The 10,706-nt window shown below is 35.7% G+C and overlaps 1 pseudogene; it reads left to right on the top strand.

The window, feature by feature from the left end:
- Positions 1–1,465: 1,465 nt before the first annotated feature.
- On the top strand, positions 1,466–9,539 carry LOC114104670 (DET1 homolog; annotated as a pseudogene).
- The last annotated feature ends 1,167 nt before the right edge of the window (positions 9,540–10,706 follow it).

Below are 10,706 nucleotides of genomic sequence, written 5' to 3'. Positions count from 1 at the left end.
GGCATTAACATCTTTACAAATATTTTTATTTTTATTGTGCAGAAGATGTCATCAATTTTGAAATATTTTTCATAAGTACATGGTATAAGAGAAAGAAAATGTAAAATGTTACCTTGTTTCCCCAATGGAAGATAAGAAGATGAGGCAGTGGGATAATCTATTGTGGATCGCTTTAATACTATTTAAACCTTGTTCCTTTATGATATGGTAATTTTGTGGTTTCAAGTACCTAAAATTCCATTTAAATTCTGAGAAGTCAGTATGATTAGAAATTTTCTTTCCAATTTTTGTTCCATGGATTCCAAGGAGTACTTTAGCAAAGTTTGATTTAGAACATGATAAAAGGAAAGAAGGAGGTTGTAGTATTATAATGGTTATCTGTAATATGAGTTCAGATTCACTTGTTCCATGAACTAGTTTTTTGATTCAAGATAGTGTTTTTTAATTTCCTACTGTCCCATTATCAAGTTTTGCACAGCAGATATTTCCTGCTACACTTATTGCCTCAATCACACTTTCCTGAACACATCAATAATCTCACATCTCTGTAAATCTTTATCTTTGCTCTGAATGCCCTTTCACATTCTTACATGATAAATTCCTATGTGCCCTTTAAGATTATTTTGCAATTTGAACACAACTACAAAAATATCTTGTGCATCTCATACAAACTCAGTTCCTTATATTGTTTGTGTTCAATTCTCTATGTACCTAATAAAGAGAATGCATAAAATTTTGTGTTGGTATATGCTAATATAAAACTGTTTGATGTAAAAATCATTGAGTTCCTAATATATCCTAGGAACTCTTCTATACACTTTGTATAAAGCCAGGAAGAAAAGAAAAATTCTAGACTTCATGGAAATATATTCTAGAAGGGGGACATAACAAAGATGACAAGTTATATATGTAGCTAGTGATAAGTACTAAGGAGAAAACCAAATTGGAAAAGGGGGATAGAAAGTCTTGGTAAGGATAGAGAGTCAACACTAGATTATGGCCAGAAAACCCTCCTTGAGCAAAAGAGCAAAAAAATAAAGGAAATGAGAAAAGAAATAGGCAGATAGAGGACATTGGAGAACATGTATGGAATATTTTTTAAAAATACCAAACAGAACATTGTAGGTAGAGTGAGAAATTTTGTGGACCTGAAGTCAGAGTAGCAAATGGATAAGATAATAGAGGACTTTTAGAAGAAATATGCGGACTTCAAAATCCATTTACTCTGGATTTTAGCTTCAGTCCTGATAGCATATGAAAAATGGATTTTCCCTGTTACTTTAAAGAATTACAAGAATAACAAAATATAGGATAAGAAAATGTTCAGATATTACTAAGCAAGAAATGCAGAAGAGTGATCCCTGGGAGAAAGGGAAAAAACAAAATGAATACAATGATATTTAAGCTTATTATCTGGAAAGAATTTACACATGGCTGCTGAGGAATATGGGGCCTAAAGAGAGTAATGAGGAGGTGGGAGGAGGAGGACACAGAGCAAGGTGGGGTGTCCCTTGCCTTCCACCAACTAGCTGAACCTGAAAGAGATGTGAAAACAGATCATCATGTTTCCAATAAAACATGTGAGAACTCCAAAACCAAAATGTCATTCACTGCTTGGAATGATGAAGGATCAGTTCAGGAAGGTAGGTAACCACTGGCACCAGGTGCGTGTCCACCAGAGTCTTCTCCAACTTCACAATTGTTAAAGTTGAAAAGCCTCCTGTTTCTTATGCAATGGACACTGCTTTATTGCTTTTCTCTTATGGCCAAATAACTATTGAAATCTGTAAATGCCAGGACTTGCAGGGATAGAGGACCTACTTATTTTAAGGATATAAGTCGGATGGAGAGGAGATCCTATCCAATGGCAATGACCAGCAGTCATCTTGGGTGGCTCTTTTGATCTGTTTTGTCCTTCAGCACTTACTAATTGTGAGCACCTGAACAGGGAATGTTGTCTCTTCACTGATGACTGATGGTGTGTCATCACAGGCTCTGCTGTCTATCCTCCCAGAGAAGACTTACTCTTTTTTCTATGAGGCATATTGCAACCATGAGTCAGAGACTTTCAATTCATGGTCCCTCTAGAGTACTAATCTCTTTACACCATTGACTTTTCCACTGATGACTATGTGACATGTTCCTACTCAATGTAAAAGAAGTGGTCCTTTCATGTAAACAAGGACTGCACTTTTAGAAAAACATCCTGGCTATATTGTCAGTGCAGGAGGAAGACCATCTCTGTCTTCCAGAAGTCATGCTCACTGATGTGTGGACCATGGCAGCTTTTGCTATGAGAATGACACTGTGTTGGCTCTTTTCCCTGAGATGCAAAGGGACAAGACAATCATGTTCAATCCCTTTAAGGATCCTTTCATCAATCCCTGAAACACCAGCTGCTGATATACCTGGGATACCAGGAATAACAGGATGGTAGCACAATGGCCAAGATATGCTTCTTCCTGTCCTCTGACCAACTGCAGCAGCTGTACATGTGGAAAAAGAAGCCTCTGGAGGAAAACCATGTTTATTGAGTGGACCAGTGAGTCTGTAGTGACACTGCAGGTCACAGATTCACCTCAGATTGCTTCTTGAGGTATTAGTTTGGAAACTCAGATCAGCCAGCAAAGAAGTAAACTACAAAGTCAGCTGAATCTAGGATCTCTCATTGACCTGCTGCTGATACTGCTGTTGAGAGAAATTGTATAGGGTGTGTTTTCACAATCCCTCACTAGCCTCTTGTGACATTTCTTTGTGGTGTACTCTAAAGTGACGACAGAGATGATTGCTATGTTTGAAAATATGTTTATGGACTTTTGAGTTCTTGGGAACTTCTGTGATCTCTTCCATAATGCTGCTCTGCACAGTGAAGTCCAGTTTCCGTGCTCAGCTTCTAGCAATAAGGTTGCAAGGCAGACCCAGTGCTAGTTCAAAGACAATGATAAATGCAAGTACAGAGAGTACACAGACATTGTGAGCTGATTGCTGGGTCAGCTCCCCATCCGTACCCAGTCTTAGAGTGGTATCTCCTACCTGGTTTTACCTCTCTTTAGCTCTAAAGACAAGTGGATGTCAGTCACAGAGCAACCCAAGATTTGTGGAGAACATCTCATAAGGTTCTATGCCTGGGGCTTTGCATTGCTCAAACTTGAGATCCAGGCAACTTAATGTGCAACTCCATGAGATATAAAATTTGAGGACTCCTTGCCTTCACATTGTACCCTTTTGAGCATTTTTGCCATTTCTGTGCAGAGGATTCATGCTGAATATGTTGTCAAGTTCCATATATGAAACTGCTGCATGTAGAACAGCCAGGTTATTTGGTCTTTTAGGACTTTGCCTGCTTAATGTCAGTGGACTGTAGAGTCCATGCTGCTGACTGCCAGCTCTGTGGGTTCTGTACTGGTGTACCTCACATGTGAGAGTGCTAAGAAGGAGCAGGGGACTCAACTTATAGGACTTATTATTGTGTACAGTACCCCTACTGATTGATTTAAAGTCCTATTGCCTTTTCCCTGTGTGAATTCCCAGGATTAATTAAATCCATTCTATTCTTGTTTATTTAGGTTATGTGTTTATTTTTTTCTGTGAACATAAAAAGCATTATATACCTCAACCCATTTTGTGTCATTTCTTTTGCATTATTGTATGTACCCAAAGTAGGAAAATCTTTATTCATTAGAACTTTGAACATCGGTCTCACTTATCCAACAAGCAGAACCTTATTTATGAGAAAAAAATAAAGCCTTGATATTTTCTAACTTAAAAAAAAATCCAACTCAAACCAAACAAACAAACAAACAAGCAAAAAAACCCTGAAGAATCAAGAGACTAGGTGATCTAGGTGATTCTCTTGGGAAGATATAATTGAAATTAGTAGAGGCAAGTGTGTAAAGTTAACCCAGAACATTAAAGTAAAGTAAATTTCAGACAGGAGAAAATCACTCAGAGAAAGAATTCTGGAGACCTATACAAGGTTGAGATAGTCTTCTACAGAGTTTTGATTAGCACAAGTAAATGTGGAGAAAATCCATGAAGCTTGGGAAAGAATATTAGAAAGCAGTCGGATGTATAATTTCTAAAGCTGAAAGAGGACTTGGAAAGACTGTGCTGACACAGGAGAGTGGCATGCAGGTGAAATACATGCAGCATTGTTGGAGTACTTGGAAAAGTTTTGCTTTGGTAGTAGGTTAAGTTTAGTTTTAAGTGAAAAGTCTCTCTACTTCTGATTGCCTAATAAACCTTAAAAGTCTCTAAAATGCAAAAGAATTCAAAAGTAACTTCATTATTATCCATAGAACAAATCAATAACATTTAAATTAAGTAAAAAAAAAATCCAGTACCCAAAAAAGAAAAAAATCTCAATGCTTTCTACATAATTAAAAAAAATACTAGGCATGGAACAAAAATGAAAATATGGTTTATAATGAAACCATAGTCAATCAACGTAAATAGACTAATGATAGAATTTGTAAACAGGGTATTAAAATCTCATCTTAATAATTATATCATATTTGAAAATATAAAATCTGAAATGAAAAATACACTGGATTGAACGACATATGTAATTTTACTGAAGGTGAAGAAGAAGGGTTAAAAAGAAACTTAAAAATTCTAATATTAGGAAAACTAGGCAAGTGTAAGAACATGAATAAAACTAAGTACATCATAAACAAATTGCTTATGAGCAGTGATAAAGAGAACATTTACAAGTAGCCAGAGGAAAGATAAACATGGTTATGTACAGAATAATAAATATGTGAATGATAGCTGATTTGATATTATAAAAATATTAGTCAGAAGACAGTGGAGAAATAGGTATCAAAATAATTGGAGAAAGGTCAGCCTCTTCAAAAATGGTGTTTGATATTCATTTTTAGAAGATATGAGAAAGGTCATTATGTTGATCCCTCTTACCATGTATCAAATCACTGAAAATGGACCAAAAACTTAACTGTAAGATCTGAAACTATGAAACTGCTAGAAGAAAACCAGGGAAAAAAACTTTAAAATGTCTTTATAGGCAATGATTTTATATACCATCCCCAAAGCACAAGAAACAAAAGCAAAAATTAAATTTAAAAAAGAATTATATCAAACTAAGAAGCTCTGCATAGCAAAGTAAATAATTGACAGAGTAAAGAGACAACCTGAAGAATGGGAGAAAATATTTGCCAGGTATTTGTCTGATGAAGGATTATTATCTGGAATACCTTAGAACCTTAAAAAATGTCCACAAGGAACAAGTAATTGAATTAAAACTTGATCAAATGGTCTTAATAGACACTTCCCAAAACAAAACCAAAGGGCAAACAAGTATATGAAAAAATGATCAATATCATTTGCCACCAGGGAAATGCAAATCAAAACTACCACCTCACCTCAATTAGAATGGCTATTATCAAAGAAACAAAACAAACAACAAGTGTTGGTGAAAATGTGGGAAACAGGCAGCTCCATACACCATTGATGAGAATATAAATTAGTACAGCTATGGAGAACAGTATGAAAATTCCTCAAAAAAAATATTTCCAGCTTTCTCACTTCTGTGCATATATCCAATATATTCAAAGGAAATAAAGCCAGCATACCCAAGAGATAGCTGCACACCCTTGATTATTGTGACACTATTCATAATAGCTAAGATATAGATTCAAAGTTGTCAACCATCAATGGATAAATGGAGAAAGAAATTTGGTGTATGTACCAATGTGTTTTTTTTTTCTTAATCCATAAAGAATGAAATCCTGCCAGTTGCAGCAAAACAGATGGTACTGGAAATCTTAGGTTAAGTGAAATAAGTCATACACAGAAAGATAAATAATGCTCTCTCTTAAATGTGGAAGCTAAAAAAAAAATAGTCAACCTGAAAGTAGAATAATAATTACTAAAGTGCAGTGGTAATGGAGGCATAAAGGGAGGTTGGATAATGAGTAGCAAAAACAGTTAGAAGGAATAAGTTCTCATATTCTAGAACCAGTGGAATTACTAGTGTTCACAATAATCTATTATGTATTTTATGAAGTTGTAGAAGAAAGGAGTTTGAGGACTCCAAACTTTAAGAAATTATAAGAAAGAAATGCTAATTAGCATCTGACTTGAACAGTATGCATAATGTATATATTTGTTGAAATTTTACATTGAACCTCATTAATATGTACAATTAATTTTAAAAAGAAAAATCAAGAACCGAAAGAAAAATAATGCCAAACATTTTATAACCAATGAAAAAGTATTTTTAAAATAAAGAAAAAATAACTTTTTCAGAATCACAAAAACTGAAAGAATATCTTTCAATATTGTATTGCATGACATAAAATTAATGGAATTCCTTCATGCAGAAATAAAATGAAATCCGAATCTACTCAAAGAAAGCAAATTAGAAATGATATATATGTGGGGGAAATATAAATTATGTATGTATGAAACTTTTTAAAATTTGACTTTGTTTAAAAAATTAATGTTTTCTGTGGGCTTCAATATGTAGAAATAAAATGTATGATAAAAATAACACAAAGGCTGGAAAATAAAAAATTGAAAGCTACTTTTGCAACATTCCTATGTTATATACATACTGGTAAACAGCAATTACTGTTGTTTGTATTCTTGATAGCTGTCATTCTGACTGGAGTGAGATGAAATCTTAGATTGGTTTTGATTTGCATTTCTCTAATTGCTAGTGATGATGAACATTTTTTCATATGTTTGTTGATTAATTGTATATTTTCTTCTGAGAAGTGTCTCTTCAGTTCCTTGGCCTGTTTATTGATTGTTTTTTTTTTTTTAGTGTTTAGGTTTTTGAGTGCTTTATATATCCTAGAAATTAGTGTTCTATCTTATGTGCTTGTGGTAAGGATTTGCTCCCATTCTGTACACTCTCTATTCACCTCACTGATTCTTTCTTTTGCCGAGAAGAAGCTTTTTAGTTTGAATCTATCCCATTTATTGATCCTTGGTTTTAAATCTTGAACTACTGGAGTCTTATTAAGAAAGTTGGGGCCTAATCTGACATGATGGAGATTTGGGCCTACTTTTTCTTCTATTAGGCGCAAGGTCTCTGGTCTAATTCCTAGGTTCTTGAACCACTTTGAGTTGAGTTTTGTGCATGGTGAGAGATAGAGGTTTAATTTCATTTTCTTACATGTGGATTTCCAGTTTTCCCAGCACGGTTTGTTGAAGAGACTATCTTTTCTCCAATGTACGTTTCTGGCGCCGTTGTCCAATATAACTGTAGGTATGTGGGTTAGTCTCTGTGTCTTCTATTCTGTACCATTGGTCTATAGGTCTATTTTGGTGCCAGTACCATGCTGTTTTTGCTACTTGCTCTGTAGTATAGTTTAAGGTTCTAGAATAGAAATGCCACCAGCTTCACTCTTCTTGCTAAGGATTGCTTTGGCTATTCTGGGTCTCTTATTTTTCCAGATGATTTTCATGACTGCTTTTTCTATTTCTATGAGGAATGTCATTGGGATTTTGATTGGGATTGCATTGAATGTGTATAGTGTGTTCGGTAATATTTTGACAATATTAATTCTGCCTATCCAAGAAAAAGGTAGATCTTTCCATCTTCTAAGGTCTTCTTTAATTTCTTTCTTTAGCATGCTGAAGTTTTCATTGTAAAGGTCTTTCACCTTTTTATTAAGTTTATTCCCAAGTATTTTATTTTTTTTGAGGCTATTGTAAATGGGGTGGTTTTCCTAGTTTCTCTTTCTGAGGATTTGTCACTGATGTACAGAAATGCCTTTGATTTATGAGTGTTGATTTTATATCCAGCTACTTTGCTGAATTCACTTATTAGTTCTAGGAGATTTCTGGTGGAATGTTTTGGGTCTTCTATGTATAGAATTATATCATCTGCAAATAGTGATAATTTGAGTTCTTCTTTTCCTATCCATATCTCTTTAATTTCTTTCATCTGTTTGATTGATCTAGCTATTGTTACAAGAACTTTGTTAAGTAGAAGTGGTGAAAAAGATTATTGTCATTCCAGTTTTTAGAGGGAATGTTTTCAATTTTTCTCCATTTAGAATGATGTTGGCCTTTTACATCATTATTATATCTTTTTTTTAAGATACCTTTTACAATGTTGAGGTATGTTCCTGATATATGATCATCTCAATAGATGCAGAGAAAGCATTTGATAAAATACAGCATCCCTTCATGTTCACAATGCTAGAAAAACTAGGGATATATGCACGGTCAATTTTACTTTCAAGATTATATATTTTGTCTTTATTGTCTGAGGTTCTGTCTTCCAAGTGGTCTAGTCTGTTGGTGATGCTTTCTGTTAAATTTATAATTTGGTTTACTGAGTTCTTCAATTTGAGAATTTCTGCTTGGGTTTTTCCCACATTCTTTAAGTCTTTATTGAAGTGATCTTTCACTTACTGTATTTTTTCTTTGACTTCACTCCTTATACTGTCCTTTACTTCACAGATCAATTTAACTATGAACATTTGAACTCCTTCTTGGACATTTCTTCTACTGTGTTGTCAGTGACTTTTGCTGAAGAATCTTGGTTTGTTTGGGGTGCTTTATTCCCTTGTTTTTCATGTTGTTTGTGTGTTTTCCTTTCTAGAAGGATGGACCTAAGGCAGCACAAATTCTACCCTGTAGACCTATAGTGTCCCTCACCTTTAATGTGAGACCAATATCAATAGCATCCAGTGTGTGTATAGCCTTAAAGCTAATAGCTCCCACTAAGGCATCTATTGCTTTCTCACATTAAACCAAAATGATGAATTCAATAACTATGTATAGTATAAACAGAAAATTTGTTAAAATGGTTTACAATTTCAAATTGTGGATGAAAGAACAGAGTTAGCACTGTACATGATGTTTCCTAGGGAGGAAGAGAGAAGCTAGAAGTGAAAATTCAGAGGAAGTGTGGAAAAAGTGCCAACAGAGATTGGCTGTTGGTTGAAGAAATGTTGGAAAGAAAATCCAAGAAAACAGAGGAAGAGAGAGGAAGAATATGAACAAAGAGAAAAAATTAAAGACATAAGAATACAACAAAAATTCAAAACACCAGTCATATATCATTGTCCTCCACACACTGATGCATAAAAAAAATCCTGTACCAAATATGGTAGTGATATTAACAAAGCAAAAATAAAATAAATATCTCTGGAAAGTTGAACTGTCTCCATCAGTGTTCAAAAGTTTCTCAGCCCTGTCTCTGATGTCTCTCAGGATCACCAGACCCAGATCAGCCTTCGCAGACCCAGTCACTATCCCACAGATCTGAGCTTCAGATACCTCAGGCTCTACCATGCTACAGTCCCAAGATCTCAATGCTGCTCCTACTTGCAGAGAGACCACCAGGAATACACTCATGTAAAGGAGCAACCCCAGATGCAGCAACAAGACAAGGGCCACCAGCATTCACAGCAGGAGGATCTCAGGAACCTCCAAACCTGCAGGCATCCCTACAGTGGACCTGCAGGTCTCAGCTGGAGTCCCCAAAGAGAGGCTTTTGTGGTGGTAAACCTGCTGGCACTGGCCCCCGGGCCCTGGCTGGTGTGCCAAAATGCATGTAGCTACATGCAACCAAACCTGGAGTGTCCCCTGCAGCTGTCCTCTAGGCTGTGGTAGTAGTGGTAGTGGTGGTGGTTGTTGGCAGCAGGCAGTGGGTCAGCAACAGCAGTGGCTGCAGCTGTGGGGGCAGCATCACCTGGTAATCTCTGGGAATCAGAAGTGGTGTCGCCATCAGTTGGGGCTGGGGCAGCGGTGTTTTCTGTGGCATCAGCGAGTGATTGCAGCTGCAAGGGCAGCAGCACCCAGAAAGACGACTTCCGGGTGATGTTGAGGTGGCAGCAGTGGCATCAGAGGCAGCTGTGATGGAAATAGTGGTGTAGGCTGCAGCTGATTGGACAGGAGACCTCTGTTTGTCATTGGCAGTGACCTTGGAGATAGGGTTGGAGGTAGCCAAGGCTGTGCCCAGAGAAATGATGTCAGGGCCAGAAGGGACATCTGTAGCAGCTGATAAAACATTCTCATATTTAAGGTGAAATTAACTTAAATATGACTAATACATTATATGTCATCACGTAGTTATTAGGAAACTCTATTAGAAATTTAATTTACTTTCTTTAAGTTTTTAGGGGTTTAGTTTCCTCAATGTAAGTCATGGGTCAACATGATATTAGAGAAAAAGAAAAAAACAACAACATATAGTTTTTAACTATATATCAAAGCATGTGTGTGTAAAAATACTCATCCTTCCAACAGTCAATATTCTCAGAAATGAATATCGGATAATCATTTGTAACCTTCAGGCAAGTTACATAACCTGATTGTAACCCATGGGAAAGGGAATATCAGGCAGCACAACCTGGGAGCATGTTTGAAATGCAAATTCCTAGTCTTCCTTTCCAAACCTGCTGAATCAAAACCTAGAAGTGCATCAGGGAAATGCATTTTAACAATATCTCCAGGTGAATTTTTTGTGTGCTCTAAAGTTGAAGAAAGTAACCACATAATGGACTATAAATGCGTTGTGTATCTTTCAACTGATGCCATAACTAAACCTGTGGTTTAAATTTGGATCAGATATTTTAAGGAAATAATTATTAAGCAAATCTTATACATTATGTTGTAGGAGCCCCATTGAAAAATATGGTTATTTTCTGGGAACAGTTTATGAAAAATTCTGTGACATTTATTTACTTAATGAAAAACAATATCATTTTCCTTCTATAATTTCA

This window comes from Marmota flaviventris, chromosome 7, assembly GCF_047511675.1.
Source record: "Marmota flaviventris isolate mMarFla1 chromosome 7, mMarFla1.hap1, whole genome shotgun sequence".
In the NCBI taxonomy this organism is placed as follows: Eukaryota; Metazoa; Chordata; class Mammalia; order Rodentia; family Sciuridae; genus Marmota; species Marmota flaviventris.
This window is presented reverse-complemented; position numbering and strand designations above follow the sequence as displayed.